Here is an 18,177-nt window from a genome sequence, read left to right as displayed (position 1 = left end):
TAATAAAATGCAACTGTATATAAATACCCTCTAAGTATTACCAATGGTGTGATAATACCAGTTTTCTATAAAATTCAGTTTTGCTTCTAAATGTTACAGCAGACATGAAATATTCACCTTAAGCTTTTCAACTTTAGACTCTTGTGTGCTCCTGAAACAAGACAGCATGCACATCATCATCAGGAATCTGCATTCTCCTCATTATATTTTCCTCCAAAACAAGCTCTGGCAATTTTCCAGAGCTACTTTCCCATAACAGAAAAAACCCAAAAGAGCAGTGAATAAAAAGGAGTATTAAAAAAACACATACAAGTAAGCATGTTATCCAGGCTAGAGGGGAGGAAAGAAAACAGCAACACACAGAAGTTCTCCAGCTCCCAAACATCTTAACCATCTTCCACTTCCTTCCATATGATTATTTCCTGCTGTCTCTGGGCAGAGTAACCACTACTCTCATTTGTGCTAAGAGAACAGTAAAATTGTGTTATGGCATATAAGCAACAAAGAGCAGAACAAAATCTGATCACAATGTCCTTTTCATGATGCAAGGCATGATGCTTCTGACAAATCTCAATCACAAGATCTCTTTAAAATTAGATTTAAAACCATGCAAATTGAACAACCAGAAAAGCAAGGAGGTAAATATAACTTTTTGCCAAAATAATAAGTTAATCTGAAGAAATTAGCAGGATCTTGACTACACAGCTATCACATCTTGTCCAAATTCTCTCTACTTTTTCTTTTCTCCAGGTCCTGAAATATGACCAATTGGAGCGTACTAATTAATGAGTAAATTACATTTAGATTTTTTTTTTTAATCAGAAGTAACTATCCACACAAAATTGCAAATACACCAGGTACATTAATAATAGATTTCCATTTTCTGCACCCAGAATAGTGGCAATGTTGTTGCTATAGGGATTAAGCTGACAGTAGCTTTTGGCAGCATCTGAACAGGTGATATTCATTACTCAGGTCATGTTCTGCTAGTGTAAACATTTGTAAACAAATTACTGCTTAAACTGCCATTTCCTGGCCAACAGCACACTCATGTCATCTGGTTTTGGGCACAGTTCCTCCCACTTCTAGCAGAGAGGATACTAGAAATGAAAAGAAAAAAGAAGTCACAAAATAGATTCAACAGTTTTGACACAGAAAGGAGCATAACAGGAATGACTAAACTCTGTTCTGGACCATAGGCAGCTAACAATGCCAGGGCAATTGTGTTCCCTTTGTCTTTCAGAAGAAAAAAAGCCAGCAAAACAAAACCAGAACCTAGCAAAAACCTGAAAAGTGTGAGCAAAAAGAACAAATTCATTTTCTCTACAGCATCATCAAAAATTCGGACTTCGTAGTAACTTAGAATTTTGATTCAATTTAAATCAACACAATTCTCTAAAGGTTGGAATGGTCACAGAGAATGGCAGCAAAGGTTAGTGACTATACTTGATATTAAATTGAAATGTCTCCCCTTGCTGGCTCAGATCTATTAACTGATTTTTTAAAAATCTGTTTATTTTTAACTTATGCTCAGCTCTTCTCTGTATCTAGTGCCCAGTCATGTCCAGGTAGAAAGCAAAAGCCTTTCCAGCAAGAAAAGTCTCAGATCACAATACTGAACAAAGCAGTCCATTCCCTGTTGAAAAAAGCCCATAACATTGCAAGAAAAAAGCATCTTAGTAATGGATTATTTAATGCCTCCAAGAAGAGTCTGCTATTGTAGAATCTAAACAGAAAATTAGAGAAAATGGAAACAAATACTTCATTTATACCTTGGCTATGAAAGTAGATTAAAAAAAGAAGATGAAAGGCTTCAAGTTCCACTGCTGCATATCCTGAGCCACAACAGGCTCAAAAGGCTATGCACACATTTTTGCTTTCCCAGGGAAAGAGAGGACTAGAATAGAAATTCTGAACTCCAGAGATGATCCCTTTCCTTTCAAAACATACCTCAATAATGGACTTTTTTTTTAAAAAAAAAGTAAATATCAAGAGAAAAAATTAAATATATAATAGATTTTAAACTGCTGTAGTATTGGAAACATTTGAGGATTGCTATATTTTTAAGAGCAACCTAAGAAGCATAAAAAAATCTAGTATAAATAATTCCCTAAGAAATCTAGTATAAATAATTCCCTAAGAATTCTCGAGCCCTTTTACATTTATTGCTAGTGACAACATTCAAATACAGCAGTGTAATAATTAATATTGCAATTAATTATGGTAATTAAGTTTCCTTCAACTGAAGAAACCGACTGCTTGACAAGAGATAAGGAATACATTAGGACTTACTCAGCTGAGCAGTTATTTGTGTAAGCAGCATACTATCTCTGACAAATCTAGTCACATAAGTAATGACTATGTAGAAACAAGTAGTTTTTATGATAAATGAAATCCTTACTTTCAGGTGCTCATAAAAACTCATGTTCTAGCCCAAGAGGAGCTCTAGACACAGGCAAAGCAGGTGGCTGCCCACCATGGAATCTCTTGGAGGCAGCAAACCTGCAATAGTGCTGCCACCTGCTATTCCTACAAGTGCTCAACTCTACAGAGATGCTGACAGCTGATTTGTGAACTTTTTATAGCTTAGAGAGTCTTTGCTCCTCCAGGGTCTCAACCTTAAAAGTTAGAGACTGAGCAGTGATCCTATAGAATGTCTTTGCCTCCATAAAGAAAATAAACTGTAAAAACCCACTTGCCTTCTTGGCACAGGACCATGGAATAACATGGCTCCTTTAGGCAAAAGTGGTTTATAAAAGCAAACAAAAAACCTCAAAGAAAAACTTCCAAACTTTTCATCCACATCTGCCTGCTTCTGGGAAGTTCAGCAGGAAGTTCTAGAGAGAGCAGAAGGAAGATTGGCACAGGACAAGGCTTCATTCTCTTGTCAGTAAGGCCCCCATTTTGGGCTCATTGTGCCCTATTCTACTTGTATCTGTACCACCAAGCAAGAGGTCACATGATTTCTGGTTTTGGAGGTGTATCAGTGATGCTTTGCTCATGTGTTTTTGTGATAGAGGTTTCCATTCTTTTTCCTGGGAAAAATGCTTACCAATGCTGCTCTAATACAGTTAAAATATAACATTTCCCATCACTATTACATTGAAGATTTTATTTCCAGGCAGCCCTGACAAAATGAGTCTGTCTCAACGCTGCTTTTTCCAACCTTATTATAACATAAGGTTTGGAGATGACAGTTGAATATTACAGTCTTTGTTTTGGCAAAGCACCATATATCACATCTGTCCAAGTTGTGCACTGTGAAACAATATATCCTAAGCTCTAGAAACCCCAAAATACAGATCTTATGCTTTTAAGCAAAAGTGGATAAAACCAGTCCTTTTTCTATTTGTCTGTGTTTTCTTTTTCTTGATTCAGCATTATTTACAGATAAGCTACAAACTATAGAAAGTCAATAAAAAGAAAGCTGAACTAGCAAAGCACATGACACTAAACAGCTTATCAGCAAGAGCTGTATCATCTCCTTGCCTGTCTCCTTCAAGTTAAAGGAGATCTAGAATTTATAGGGAGCTGGCGAACACACTTCAGAGATTTGAAGCAGACGCAGGAAGAACGTGGCACTTGCCAAAGCCCACGAGGGCAGAAAGATATGGACAATCATTATCTGTACAACACAGCTGGAGAAAGCTCCTCAGAAGTCTGCAGTGAGAAAAGACAGGGCTGCAAAGTCAGCTCAGTGCAGACCTTTGTGCCCCAGCTTTCCCAGCTGACATAGAGTGACTGACAGCACCATAGAAAATAACACATCACAGATTTTTGGGTCAAGTTGCTTACCTCCTATAGAATATGGCCTCAGATTTAGAAGAGACAGAAAATAGATATACTAGAAGGTAATTGTAATTTATCTATAGATATCTCAGACTTGGATGATGCAATCCTATAAGTAGCTTTTAGTCCATAGTCTTTTTTTTAACCTCTGCTAAAATAAAAGCCCTTTACTACACAATTGATCTTGCTGTTCCTCTGAAGCACTCATTTCAAGAAGTTTGAATTCTAAACCACCAATATTTATACAAAGAAAAATTACCTTTTGGCATATAAAGTTGTCAAGACAATAGAGATTTATTAAGCATCAATAGATTTCTGAATGCACTCAATTTATAGTCTGAAGCTATTCCTATAATCACCAACATAAATTTTGGTTAGAAAAACAGCTCTTGTTTTGTGCTGCCATCGAGTCTTAAAAGGATACAGACACAAACTACTGATGCACCTTCTGCACCACTTTTTACATAGAAGGTTAGAGAGGATGATTGGTCCTTCTTAAGTAATTTTTTCTTCAGTTGTTCAGCTATGAGATCAGCAGGACACTTTCAGCCCTAATGAATGTAGTGCTGTGTTGAGTACATGTCACTGGAATAGCTCAGAGAAAGAAAACCAAAAAGTCTGGAACACCAAGGGAATCCTGTTAAATCAGAACGATGTATTAGCCTTGAAGCCTTCCAGGACATTATCTCAGAGCCAACTCACAGACAAAGGTCAGAAGAGAAGTAATGAGGCTGCCCTGGAACTGTGTTGGAGCAAGGAAGACTGCAAGACTGCAATTTAGACAATGTTAAATCAGACAGCACAGTCTTACAGAAATGCTTTTTAAATTTTAAAAGCACAATTGGAACCACAAATTCCGTTATTTTAAAAAATAATTATTTTTGCAAATACTCGTAAATCCTCATGCATTTGTACAAATTTACCAAAGGACTAAACTTCACAGCTGGTTTAGCTTTTGTAAGATCTATTAAAGGTAGTTTTGATTATAGTGACATGAGACATGTAAATATACACTTGTACAGGTGCACATCAAAGCTTCTGAAACCCAGCCCAAATTAAACTTCTTGCCTGCAAAACCGTATGTACTCCACCTCTATGCTCTTCTCCAATTCTCAGTGCTATGTGATCCATTTTAGCCACCAGCTTACTTTCTTTGGTATTCCCTGGGGCTTCCAGGGATGATGAAAGAAACATGCTCCTTTCTGCCAGTGTTTATACTGGTTCATGACTGCAGAATAAAGAAATTTGTAATTGTATGTTTTTGGAGAATCGAAGGCCACACCAGCTACAATTCCTACACTGTTACATGGTAAAGGATAACAAAAAAATTAATCCTTGCACCGAATAACGACAGTACAATAAAGTAAGAGGTATTATTGGAGTCCTTAAGTCAACTAAACCATGACTTTGTTACAGAATATTTTTAACTGGAGCTACTACTAATATAGCATTGCCCTAAATTCTGGCCTTGGGTAAAAGGACAAATACAACGATGAAACCAAAGATCCCCAACCTAATAAATAAAAGCAAGTGCAGCAGCAGAGAAACATGTCCTGATTCATCACTGTGGAAGCACACCTGAAAACTGAGAAGCTCCTTAAACAGTTTAAGAATTGGCCAATATCCATAAGGAATACAACAGCTTGGCTGGGGAACAAAAGACAAACAGAACAAAGCATGTCTGACTGACAGCACTGATAGAGTCCAAATTTAAATACTCATCAATGTAAGTGGATTGTAAAGTATATGATAACTTCAATTTCAAATGTTAATTAAAAACCCAAATTTTATATATTTTAAGTCAGCCTTTAAGGATAGGCATTTTTCAGGAATTTCTTTATATATGGGCATCATGGCAAACTGGCCACAGGGACAGATAAAATGATGGGCTGATCTGGTGTACTGACAGTCTAGGACATAAGAGTGACAGCTCCTTAGCACCTTTCAGTAGGCAGGCATGAGGTAACAGATGTTGAAAACAGTCTTGTGACAATGAGGAAATAGGAAATGAAGAAAAATTACAGCTGTTATTCAAAGCCTCTAGAAATTCAGTGTGAAAAAAGTGAAGCTTGAATCAACTCTTATTAGGTATCTCTCTTCACAAGTGACCTGCTGATATCAAGTTAAAATGCCTTAACCAGGTCATAAAGGTGAAGTTCAAGTCTACAAAATACCAGTTTAAATCCCATGCACCACCTGGAGTTTACACAAAATTTAAGAAGCACACAAGTCTTGTGTCAAATTCTTGCTCAGGAATCAATTTTGCCTTAACATACAAAGCAAACTACAGTGAGAGAAAGGTTATAGCATAATATTTAAAAGAAAATATGACATTCAGAAAAAAGTAAATATCATCATAATCCCTATAGTCTTCACCTCCTCACTAAGCTGAAAATGAATAGGATAGCTATCAGCTCCCAGTTCACTCAAGAGGCATCTGCATAATACACTTAAAACAGGTACACAATTACACTGACTTTTATATAAAATCCAAACTTGCTACACAAAGAAGTTTTAAAAACAATCCCAGATCACATCCATCTTTCTTTGTTGGAAGCATAAAGAAAGAAAAAAAAATAAAATATTCTAGAACAATCTTCCTCCTAACACACCCTCTCAGAAACACCAGGCCAGGAGGATCTTCAGATGCTGGAAATGATTGCAAGATTTCAGACATTTTTTCATTGCTCAGACTGACAACATGTGAAAAGAAGGCAAAGAATCAACCAGCTAATGAGTTACTTTAAATTACATTGAGTTTTGACTGCTGATACAGTTGTACACCAAGCCAGCTGAAGACTTCACCAGTGCAGGCAAAATTCAGTACTGCAATATAGCAGTAAGGACCAAAGGGCAGGAGGAGGAATTAGTGGCCAGGCCAGTATCCTTCTCATACCTAATATAAAAATATAAAATAGCTCAGTCCTTCCTTCCCCATTATTATCTCCAGCAAAAATTTAATCTGAACAGTGTTAGTATCAATTTATATCAGCAGTATACATGTTAGAGAGTATAAATTATTAGATTTATTTGTACTGGAAGGAAAATTGGAGTATATTAGACAGAACAAATACATATGATGTAAATCTTGCTATTATTATCCATGGTGATATTGGGTCAGAGTGGAGAATGAAGTAAATCTCGTTGTTCTGAAAAGCAAGCTATTTACTACTTGTGTAGAAGTGTTTGGAATCTTAGTGCATAAGTCTAAGGAGCTTACTTTAATTATTCAGGAGAACAGCAGATGCTAGGATTAAAATCCTAATTTACAAAACAAAAAAACCACATACAGACACTCTCTGAGCATGGTCTTTAACTTGGGAAGACTTCATGCTCATACTATAGAATAGAAAAAGATCCTCAGTACTTATTTTGCACCCAATACTTGTCTCTCAGGATTAATCCAGCATATTCCCTTTCCAAAGGATGTCTAAAGCATTTTGTAAGGTATGACTCCCTCCTCTATTGATCTCCTCTAGCCATATCACACTTCTTTTGATACAGCTCTGCCAGCAGTAGGAGGAAACTATTATTTGATTTAGCTCATCTTGCTGCTTTGTTGTAGGCAGGCTCTGTGCCCTCTGTCAGCTCAGAAGCAGCACTGAACTCTCCTTCTGCCCCTGTTATGGCAGTGCTCGGCTCTCACAGGGCGTTAGCCAGGATGCTCCGTGTCAGGAGCACGGAGCTGTTATTGCCCACATGTTTGCACCCTTGACAGGAGCAGGCAGCGTTGAAGGCAGAGTGTTTGTGAGCTGCAGCAATGCTGGAGGGCAGCTGGGCTCATTACTCACTTCTCCAGCTGGAAACACAGTATTTATTGTTCTGAGACCTTACCCCACCACGGCATCTCAGCCACGAAATTATCAATATATATACTCAGCCAAAGTCAGCTGCTCACTTAATTGTCAGCATGTCAAAACCAGGTTCTGTATTTTTATTTCCTGAGCCAGATCAGCTCGTTTGATTAATTGTGATTGTTCCTGTGTTTAGCCAATAGAACTGAATGAATTAGTGGCCCCAGGGTTTCAGGTTTTTTTCCCCTATACAAGCCAAACTGTTTTAAAGCTTAATAAGGCAACAACCACTTGGCAACACACAGAGCATTTTCCCAAAAGCAGTTCAAAAAAGCTCTTCTCCCCTGTTCAGTGAATGTAGTTTGGAAGCCAGCGTGCACCACTATGACACCAGTTCTATGCTGGAATACCAAAGTAAAAAGCTACAAATCTTAGCTTCATTCAAATTATGATAGACCAAAGCTGAGTCTCTTAAAAGGATGCATTTTTTAAAGTCTGTCCTGAAACCTGAAATCCCCTGAAATTATACCTGAGGTGATGCTAACCTACTTGCCTAGAAATAAAAATTTTTACAGCAAATCATTATTACAAATATGTATAACTATATATATTATACAGTGAACTATATATGCACAACACACTCAGGATACTACCTTAAACATGCTGATATTATTGGTCAGAAATAAGCAATATGGTTTCTACAGGGTATTTAAAATACTACTGATATTGTTACTATGTCCCTTCCTTAAAATGCACATACACACAAAACACACCCTAGAGAGTAAAAATTTGCATCACCCTGTATTGCCCTTACACTTTTACTTTACACTCTGGTTTCTGCCATCCAGTGATTTGGCAGCAGTGTTTTATCTCTGTTAAAAGACAGACTACATTCCTATAATTAAGAATACTAGAGAAAAAGAGTCTCTTCTGTACTTTAAATGATAAAGTTTTCCCTTTCAGCTTGTATTCAGAAGCCCCAGAATTATTGCCAAATGTGTGTTTCTTGGATACCATGCAAAGACTTGCTGTCTACCATTTAGTTCTTTAGTTTTATTTTCTGAGTCAGGCTGAAGGCTCCAAAAAGTATTCATTCACAGTTTACAGACTTGCAAAAAGGAAAAGGTTGTCTTCACTAACTCTTAGCAATCAGTAGGAAAACAGAAAATTTGACTGTTTAGGTTCAAAATTATTTTATGATTAACTAGGAAAATAACCTAGGAAATAATCTCTAAATTTGCTGAAGGACGGAGCTTTTCCTGTTTTTTCCTTAAAAGTGAAAGATCAGGAAGCAAAGAATTCCCTTAACAAATGAAGCTTGATCTCTACTGAAAGACAACACGGGGTGTTACAAGTCCTAGCTATGATCCTGAGACAGTGACGAGAGGTGGCTGCACTTTCCCTTACAATGAAACAGAAAAGTGGCTTTGGCTGCCACTCTCCATGACACAGCACTTCCCTACAGTGCCCTGTTACTATTGCAAACATAAGATCCTCTGCTTTCAGTTTGTTTGCCATTTACAAATTTTTTTCCCCTTTTCTGCTGTTATCTGTAGGTTTCAAAATGTATTCTTTTCCCTTTTTTTGTTGAAAACATGACCTTATTCTTCTCACTATTATTTCTGTTGCCAGGTCCAAACTAGAAGCACTGGGTTGTATTCAAATTGGTTTCCCCCATACCAAAATATAACCAACTGCCAGAGCTATCTGACCAGGAAATACGGACCAGATTTTGCTGAAAATGACAGTTTATTAAATTTACAGAAGTCTCATTACCAAAATTATTCCAAATTTAATTTACTGTCAGTTTAGTAGATTGTGTTTCTACGCATCTATTTTCAAGTTACTATGGAAACCATTCCTGATATTTCTGTCCTAACTGAAAATTTACCATGAGTAATTTTACTATAAAAGGTTTAGTGTGACACAGTGAAGTTTAAGGGGGGTTAAGCAGGATTTTAGGTGTGGGCACGGTAGAGGCAGGTTCAGGTGGGACCGGAGTCATTTGCCGAGCAAGAGCTCCCTCGAGCGGCGACAGCGGCGGCCCGGGGGCTCCGGAGCGAGCAGGGGACACACGGACCCAGCTCCTCGACTGCCCACGAAAAATCATTCCTTTAATGAAAGGAGACGGTTAAGAGGGACAAAAATACCCAGGACATAAGGAAGTTCATCACCTTAAGGTAATTGAATTCAGCTCAGGTAAGCTGCATCCCCAACTGTCACAACACACAGGATATTTTTTTAAAAGTCACCATCAACATTACTTAGATTTGGAAAACTGCTGCATTTTAGACACCAGGCTTTTCTCCCTTTCATTTTTTTCTTCAAGATTTGCTGATAGAAATTGAAAAGGAACAAGAATGTTCTTTGAACTGCATGCTTCAACTTTAACAAGAAATTAAGTATGCCCATTTCATACTTGAGGGTGACTTATTTCTCTCCAGATAGAAAGAAGATTTCGAAGTTCAGATTTATCTGAAGATACTCAAGATGAAGCACTGTAATTGTTCTTCTGGTGTGCCTGCCTCTCTGGCAATCAAGGCAGAACAGGAAGTGTTCAGCAAGGCAGCACAGCCACCCTACACCCCTTCCAGCAGGGCATTCGCACAGCCCCAGGAATAGCCACGATCCTTTATCACAGAGCCAGTCCGCCTCTGCTTCACTGCCACATGCAAGATTTCCGGGATGCAGGAAAAAAGCAAATAAGCAGCAAGAGAAACGAGTTTAAGTCCTTTACAACAGACTTTTCCTAGAGGGAGCTGCTAGCACGTAACATAGCACAAAGCACACCCTGATGACAGCCATCGTTTGGCACACGATCTTAAAGAACTGTTCCCAGCTTTAATCAGAGAGGGTTGGAAAGCATTCCAGCGAGACAGAGCTCTGGCCTTGAGAAAAGCCGGGGTTTCTCAAGCCTCAGACCTCTAGCTAAGAAGTATTTTGTCAGCGACTGCCACCTCCAGTTGAACAGAGCTCAGGCACAGCCTGGCCACAGCTGTGTGCAGGAAACTGCCCGGGGCGTGGGTGCAGACTTGCAGGGGGCTGCAGTGGATATCCCCTTGCAGAGATAAACAAAGTGGAACCAAGTATTTGTGTCGTTTCTCTTGGAATTTTTTTCACAGGCAGTAGATGCCAAGTTCCTTCATTCCTTACAGAGAGGAAAAAAAAAAAAAAACCAAAAAGACACCAAAAAGGAAGAAATCTCCAATATTTGTGTGATATGCGAAGTTGCACGTCCAACGTAACACAGACTATTTAAATTTAAATGTGGGAAAATTGCATACACAAAGAAAGTGAGATTCCCTTCGCAGTACCCTTTTGTCTGGACTCTTCCTGTTTCCTGATTAATTTGCAAATCAGATTTTAGCTGGAGATGCTGCATTCAACTTATGAAAAGGATAACTACTGTTCTCTATTAGAAGTATTAACCAAAATACATCATTGAGGCAAATTCTTTAGAACAACAGCTTAATATCACAAATAGTCTTAGCTGAGAACAAGGCAGTCTGGCCTTTATTTTTGGGGAAGTGCAATTAGATGATCTTAAAATCCCCAATCTTATATCTGAACCCTGTGATCAAATCAGGAGAGCCAGCTTTGAATATCTTAAGTATTACTGTTTCTCACAAACCTTTTCATTATTTTTTTATTCGGGCCTTTTTCTCCTACTTTGAATTACAAAAAAAAAACCCCAAAAAACCCAAACAAAAACAAAAACAAAAACCAAAAAAACCCAACCAACCAACCAACCAACCAAAAAAAAGTCATTAAATAACACAGGAAGAATTCTATTTCCTCACCTTTTCCCCATGCCAGACTTCTCAGAAGATGTCAGAAATGAGTCATTATTCAAGAGGAATATGATGATGATGACAAGCTAAGAGTTATTTTTCACATTTTCACAGGGTACAAAGGCAGCAGATGCATGAATAGACAATTCCTGCTTTTAATACAAGAGAGGATCTAGAAGTCAATTTTAGTATTTTTCTCTCCTAAGTTATGTACTATTCCTGCAGGCTAAAGAGATTGGTGGTAGCTGAAAGGCAAGAATCTCACTTTCAGATACTCTGTCCACATTATAAGTTCAGTGACAGATAAAAAAACATTCTGACTTTCACTTGTTATTCAAACGTTTCAAATTGGAAAAGATCAGACTGACATTGGGTAAAGTTCCAGACTTGCACTTATGCTGAAATCAATGGTAAAAGTCAAATCAACTGGAACAAGTCTGAAGCTAAAGTTATGAAGTAACCTTTAGAACTACAGCAAATAATGCAATAGGTATTGGTGCATGGTTAAACAAACTCATAAAAATCTCTTTATAAGGATAGATGTGCCCTTTAGTACACAGCTCTGAAAGAGCACTCTTGAACTGGTCAAGAAATACTGCTTCAGCTTGTAAAAGTGGTTCATTTTAGAAAGCTCCAAATGTGACAATCCTCTGCATTTTTTCTAAGCACAAAGATCTATCTTGTACATAAAACTTTTATCAGATGCACTTTCTCCAAAATAACACATAACTCTAGATATCAAAATTTTGGCTATGTAAAGGACAAGAGAAAATGCAGATACCTTCATAACTTCAGATGAAATATTATTCTTTGTTATTTATTTTGTAGGTTTTGCACTCTTGAAAATAACTGTAGTGAAATATTTTGTGTAAACTAATTTATCTGCGACACAATGTAAACTGGAAAGAGCATGTGCAATGGAAAATGGAAATTCAAAAATCTGATATTCAGCAGTTTCTAATAAATTCCTTATGCATTTCCTAAACACCGACTATAAGTGTGTTGATCTAGTAATAATTTGATTCTTAGCTATAATAAAATTACAAATATAAGCTTAAAGCATAGATGAAAGAGTCACAATTCATCACCAGCTGGAATTCAGCAACAACCTTCAGGAATCTCTTTACACTTTTGAAGGGCAAGATTCTGTCAAAAGCTGGGCTGGCTTTGTTTAAGATGGATTATGGGTAGGCTGATGAGCAGGTGTGGTTTCCTCTATAGAATAAATAAGTTATTCAGTGAATTGTTTCTACAGAATACTTTCATTGTAGTTGACACATGTCCCAGCCTTAAAATATTACACACCTTTGCTGCCTCATTTCTTCTCAAAAGATATGTTGTATAGCAGATGGACCTTCAGAGGCAGCTTACTACCTCCAGAAGCCATATTTCTGCTGGTTTGGGGTATTTCCTAAAGCATTCTTAAGGTAAGTAAACACCAAACAACTTCTGTTTGTCCCCAGTTACCTTTTCTAACAGTTTCTTTCATCCTAGCTTAAATCTTCTTACAATCTGCCCAGCACTACCTTACCATCACTCTTCACAACCATTCCCCTCTCTCCCTACTTTTAGACAGTCTGGTTTACCTGTACCACCTGCAAATTACTTCAGGAAAATTTAAATACATCTAAAAGTGTAGCAACAGGATCTTTACATTTATGTGAGAGGAAAACGTCCTTGTTACTCTCCTTTTATTGAGAACAGGCTTTCACATAAAGAACAGATACAACACAAAGTAGTAAATGACAGAATCTTTTTTTCACTGAGAATGTTTCCACCCATTACAGAAAACAGGCCCTAAGAGGAGAGACTGTTAAAAGCAGATAGTTCTAAAAGATGTCAACTTTAGCTGAATCTAAATTCTAAGCATGAAAATACAAAACCTGTGTAAATCTGTGTTTGCATACAGAAATGGTGGGTTTGCAGGTGGTTTTACCAAATATAGCCTTTATTTTATGAATGTATTTTGTTCTGACTCCACGCAGACTAAAGTGCACAGAATCAGCAGGGCTTCAGAGTAATGCTTGTGAAGAGTTCCTAGAGTGTAAGGGAACTTGAATTGTCAGTAAAATTAAAAGATTGCATGCATCCAACTCAGGCACTTTCTATACACTGGAAAAAAGAAAATTCTTATATAAAGCAGTGAATGCAAGCATAACACAATTATACTACAAGCCATGGTAACTAAAAGAAACAAACACTAAGGCCACTTCTTACATCTCAGCTCTTACATGCACTATTACACCCTAATCAATTCAAATCACTTTTTCCAAGCACAAACCTCATTAAAACATTTTTGTCTACTATGACTACAGTAGCACTGAGATCTTTACATTAGGAAAAGAAGGAAGCTGGACTTCATTCAGGAACTTGCATAACAGAGTGATACTGCAACAGGGCTGGCTGATCTTTTTTCAGTGTTGATTTTTATACTTTTCCTCCAAAATCATGTTTCAGCAAAGATTATTTGGTTTTGCTGTTTTTTTATACAAACTGTGATTTTGAAATAAACTTCTCCCAAAAAATGTCAAGTCTTAAGTCAGGATCATTAAAAGGTATTAAGAAAAATATCTAAAAACCACTTCTTTTTGTTTAAGGCAAAACATTGATTCCTTACAGAACCTAATTTTCACACCACCTTTTTTTCCTATTGATATCCATATAACATACCTGTATAACACTTCTATTGCAATAAGCTCTGCATTCCATAAACCCAAAGCACAGTTTTAGCACATCAGGAACAGCAGACAAGCCAAAAAATTACACAAGGTGAACCAGTAAAATAATACCAAAAATGATGATTGGAATAAAAGAATAGTGTGTTGATACATATCCAGAGTTAAGACATAGAGAGAAATGCACAGGCTGTTCTCAAACATTGTTCAGTACAAAGCTTCCAGGGAAATCAGTGTTAGGGCTTCCAATCAGCTGCAATTCAAATGGAGAAGGAAGGTCCTTGCAATGTCAAGTTTTCAATGTGTATATGCACACACTTTTTAGCTTTTTATATACATACACGCTTTTTCCTTTACTCATCCAGCTCTTACCACAGGATAAAATAACAATCCTTTTGAACCTTCTCCCGAGCTTAAGAAAAAAGACTTTTCATCTTGTTAAAGACCATTATAAATTCAGCATGCTAATCTAACTTAGCACTTCATAACTTCAGCTCAGACACCATATGCCAAGCTGTGTTGAAACTTTCAATTTATCTTGCAACCAAGAGTTTATTAGGAAAAGATAAGGTTAATAAATTTAATTGGTATATTTTTCTAATCATTGCCAATCTTGAAAAAGGTCTATACATAACACCTAACACTGTTCATCACACAGAAATGTCTCAATGAGGAAGAAATTAAATTGCTTTCCCCCCAATCCATGTTGCTCTGTAATCTCTGATCTACACCCAAAAATTCCAAAACCTAAATCCAAATTAAAAACACTCTGTTTACAAGAAAAAAAAAAGATTTTCCGCATGCTCTTCAGATGGAAAAAATCTAGTAACGTCCAAGTGCCTTGATAACTTGGCATTTAAAAAGGCAGAACTCCTAAATTCTTCTAGCTAACTCAGAAGGAAAATCCCTTAAGCTCTCCCTTTCTCCCTGCTCCCCTTTACAGATCCCCACAGTGCAGGCTTTTTAGCTTGTTTAGCACTACCTGCCAGTGTTCCCCTCCTCACTGATTCTGCATTAATTTTGTAAGGAAAACATGCCCAGCACACAGATAAAAAGTAAGTAACTTTCTGATTTTCTCTCAGCTATGCTCACTTGGGGTTGCAGGCAAATGACAGACCAAGGAGTTGATTTTGGCATGAGATTCAGTTAACTGAACAAAATGTGTGAAACTACTGACATGACATTAAAAAGTTTCACTAGGAATTACAAATAACACTAACACATGAGGGGGTGATAAAAGCTATAGATAATGCTGTGAGGGTGGCTGGGTCCCACAGGTGCTTAAGGAGGAGTCAGAGGAGAAACTGATAGACAGCAGAGAGAGTTGCCAGGGACATTCAGGGACTAAAGTCGTGCAAGGCCACCAGCCCCAGGGTAACCGTGTCAGTAATGCCATATAAGGCTGGGATTATCTAAGTAACCCAAATCTGAGTGCAGATGTAGCAAAACTGGGGCCAATGGGGAACAAGTCATTAGGGGTGGATTGTGTATTTGGGAGGAGCCTGCATTGGAAAAACAGGGGTGTAATGACAGGAAAAAGCAGGGCCAGGAAGTGGCAAAAGGAAGGAGATGTGCAGCTCGTTCCGGGTGTGGCACAGAGGTACCTGTCAGGCAGCCCTGGGTTTCATCCCCACTCCCGGGCAGGACAATAAAGCAGACACATTGTTCTGACCATAACAAAAGCTCCAGCCTGCTGCCCTGCTCAGGAGAACTCAGGGAGAGGCAGGCAGGCTGCTGCTCTGACCACACCAGCAACAGCCGGCTGGCACTGCTGGTTGTGCCCTTTAGAGCTTCCCCACTTCCTAACAGGCTCTTCAGAGCCCTAAAATTCTCTACAGCTTTCATGTCCTTTCTTTGTTCTTTACTGGCTTGCTTTCCATTACTAAAAAGGTCTAAAAATCAGATGGTGTGCAGGATACACTAACTGCCTTAGCTGATGAAAGCTGATAACAAAACCATTTCAAAGCAATGGCCATATAGGCTCAGCAAGTTTTTCTCAGTGTAACTGCATTCTTTAACGGTATTGAAACAGGACACGTTTTTTTAAATTTAAATTTTATTGTTTAGTAATAAAGCAGGAGTTAGTGATGCCAGGTCATATTTTCATGCTCAGACCACATTGAACACATAAAATAACTTCATAAATAAGCTTGAACAGGGGTTATTTCATTTGAAGTAACATGAAATTGATGTATTTCCAATTTTCCAGTGATAAACATGTTCAATATTATTTTATTTCTAAGAAAGCATCATAAAATGCTCCATTTAAAAAGAGAAATTAAATTTGTTTTATATAAAGAATGAAAAATAATCCAAAACAATAACTGAATTTGAATAGTTACTTTTGGTGCCTGTGTAAGGCTAAAACAATGCCTCAAAGAGCTGAGAATTGTGCAGTCTATTTTAGAAACAAACAAACCTTCATATAGCAACTGCTTTTTATCATGTTGTGTGATAACAATAACATAGGAACTAAATGAAAAGCTCTTATCTGAAAGAAGAATAAAATCATTTTTAAAAATGAAAAGGACATACAAAGAAAACAAAGAATGTACAAGTGATACCAAAAGAAGCGGGGGAGGACACATTTTTGGACTCCAAGGAAAGTCTCAATTTGAAGATATTTTGGAAGCAATTTAAATGTGAGTTATGGCCAGCTGTCTAATGTGTTCTGTCAGTACAGCTCACAAGTCTATGGTGAAAGCAATGTGCAGGAAGAAGAAACACCACCTTGCTCTTCATCTGCATTTGAATTTAATAAAAAGCTAATCATCCTAGCTTATGATTCTTTACCTCCACTTAAAAGTAAAATGTAAAGTTTCATCCCAGAGGAGTTTTTGTACTATTTATTTCCTAGCTTGATTGTGCAAGATCTAAACCAGGCCTGTAGTGACAAGGCTGTTTTGGCAGGGGAGAGAGTAGCAAACACTGCTTCTAAATTGCCTCTTTGGCTTGTGCTGCAGCTGATACCCCCAGCTCACCTCTCACCCCCCCAGTCCAGCACTCCTGGCTCATAGTCTGCATGCCAATACAGCCTCAAGATGCCAAGTGCCTTCAGAAGCCACTCAGCTCCCCGGACAGGTAAGTCTGGGCTGATTCATATTTTCAGTGAACTTCCTCCCTATAGGCATAGATAAGAATGGCACCCCACTGGTTTGAGCAAACTCACCTTCTTAGAGCTTTAGATTCTTTTTTTTTAATGCAAGGAAACATAAATGCTATTCCTTGTATGTTAAATACTGCTTATATCAGTCCTGCTGATTCTGCTTAACACCTAAAAATACAAATCTGAGCTGTCGAGCAAAGAAGCACTCCTCCACACACTCCTAACTTTTCTTCCTACCTGACTGCCCATTAAAAAGAAAAACCTCTATGATACAAAAAACCTTCTCTAGAAACATATCAGTGTGTCAGCAAGTACAATCTAAAATAGTCAAGCCAGGTATGCACAGCAGACAGTTCTTAGAGTAGATGAATTTAGCCTTATCAAAGTAAAAGATGAAGCCAAGTAAAGTAATACACAGGTAAACCAAATCATGAAGCCTTACTGGGTATAGCTACATAAGTTAAATCATTAAATTCCCAAAGGCTGTACAAGCAGCCTCCAAAAACACCAAAGCAAAATACCTCTCCTTGCAAGGGCTTTTCTTTCTTTGTGTCTTGTGCATCACTGAACCAGACTAATAATTACAGTCCATAGGACTGTTTTCCAGCAGCCATTCTCTGCCCTGCCACTCTTTTTCTCCCTCCAAAACTAGTCTCCATTTTCTTTTGAAGCTCTTGATTGCTGCCACGCCTGCAACCCCAGAGGCAATTAATACCATCACATTACCAGTATGGAACCAGATCATTACAGGCCAAATAAACACATTGATGGAATTTAGGGCCCTAAAAACAGCCACCCAATAAGCAGCAGAGAAGTCACCAGCAGACAGTACTTCCCAATCCAGCCACTGCAACCACAGGCTGTGTCAAGATGAAGGGTATCCCTACACACCAAGAGGGAAGAAACCTTCAGGCACTCAGTTCCCCTTAGGCAAGGGACCTATTCAAATTTCTATGCCACAAGCACAACAATCTTTTGAAAGGGCCTTTTCTGTTCTCTCTGACATGTCAGGCCAGTAATCT

At 38.0% G+C, this 18,177-nt stretch overlaps 1 long non-coding RNA gene across 1 annotated transcript; it reads left to right on the top strand.

Moving 5' to 3' along the window:
- The first annotated feature begins 4,245 nt into the window (after window positions 1-4,245).
- LOC148222353 (uncharacterized) lies at window positions 4,246-12,359 on the top strand. The gene is made up of 2 exons (XR_015806207.1): window positions 4,246-9,763; window positions 10,028-12,359. It is a non-coding gene; the product is annotated as an uncharacterized LOC148222353 (long non-coding RNA).
- Window positions 12,360-18,177: the final 5,818 nt, after the last annotated feature.

Source organism: Sturnus vulgaris, chromosome 12, assembly GCF_052056855.1.
Source record: "Sturnus vulgaris isolate bStuVul1 chromosome 12, bStuVul1.hap1, whole genome shotgun sequence".
NCBI classification, from domain to species: Eukaryota; Metazoa; Chordata; class Aves; order Passeriformes; family Sturnidae; genus Sturnus; species Sturnus vulgaris.
The sequence above is the reverse complement of the archived record's forward strand: the minus strand, read 5'-3'. Positions and strand labels throughout refer to the sequence as shown.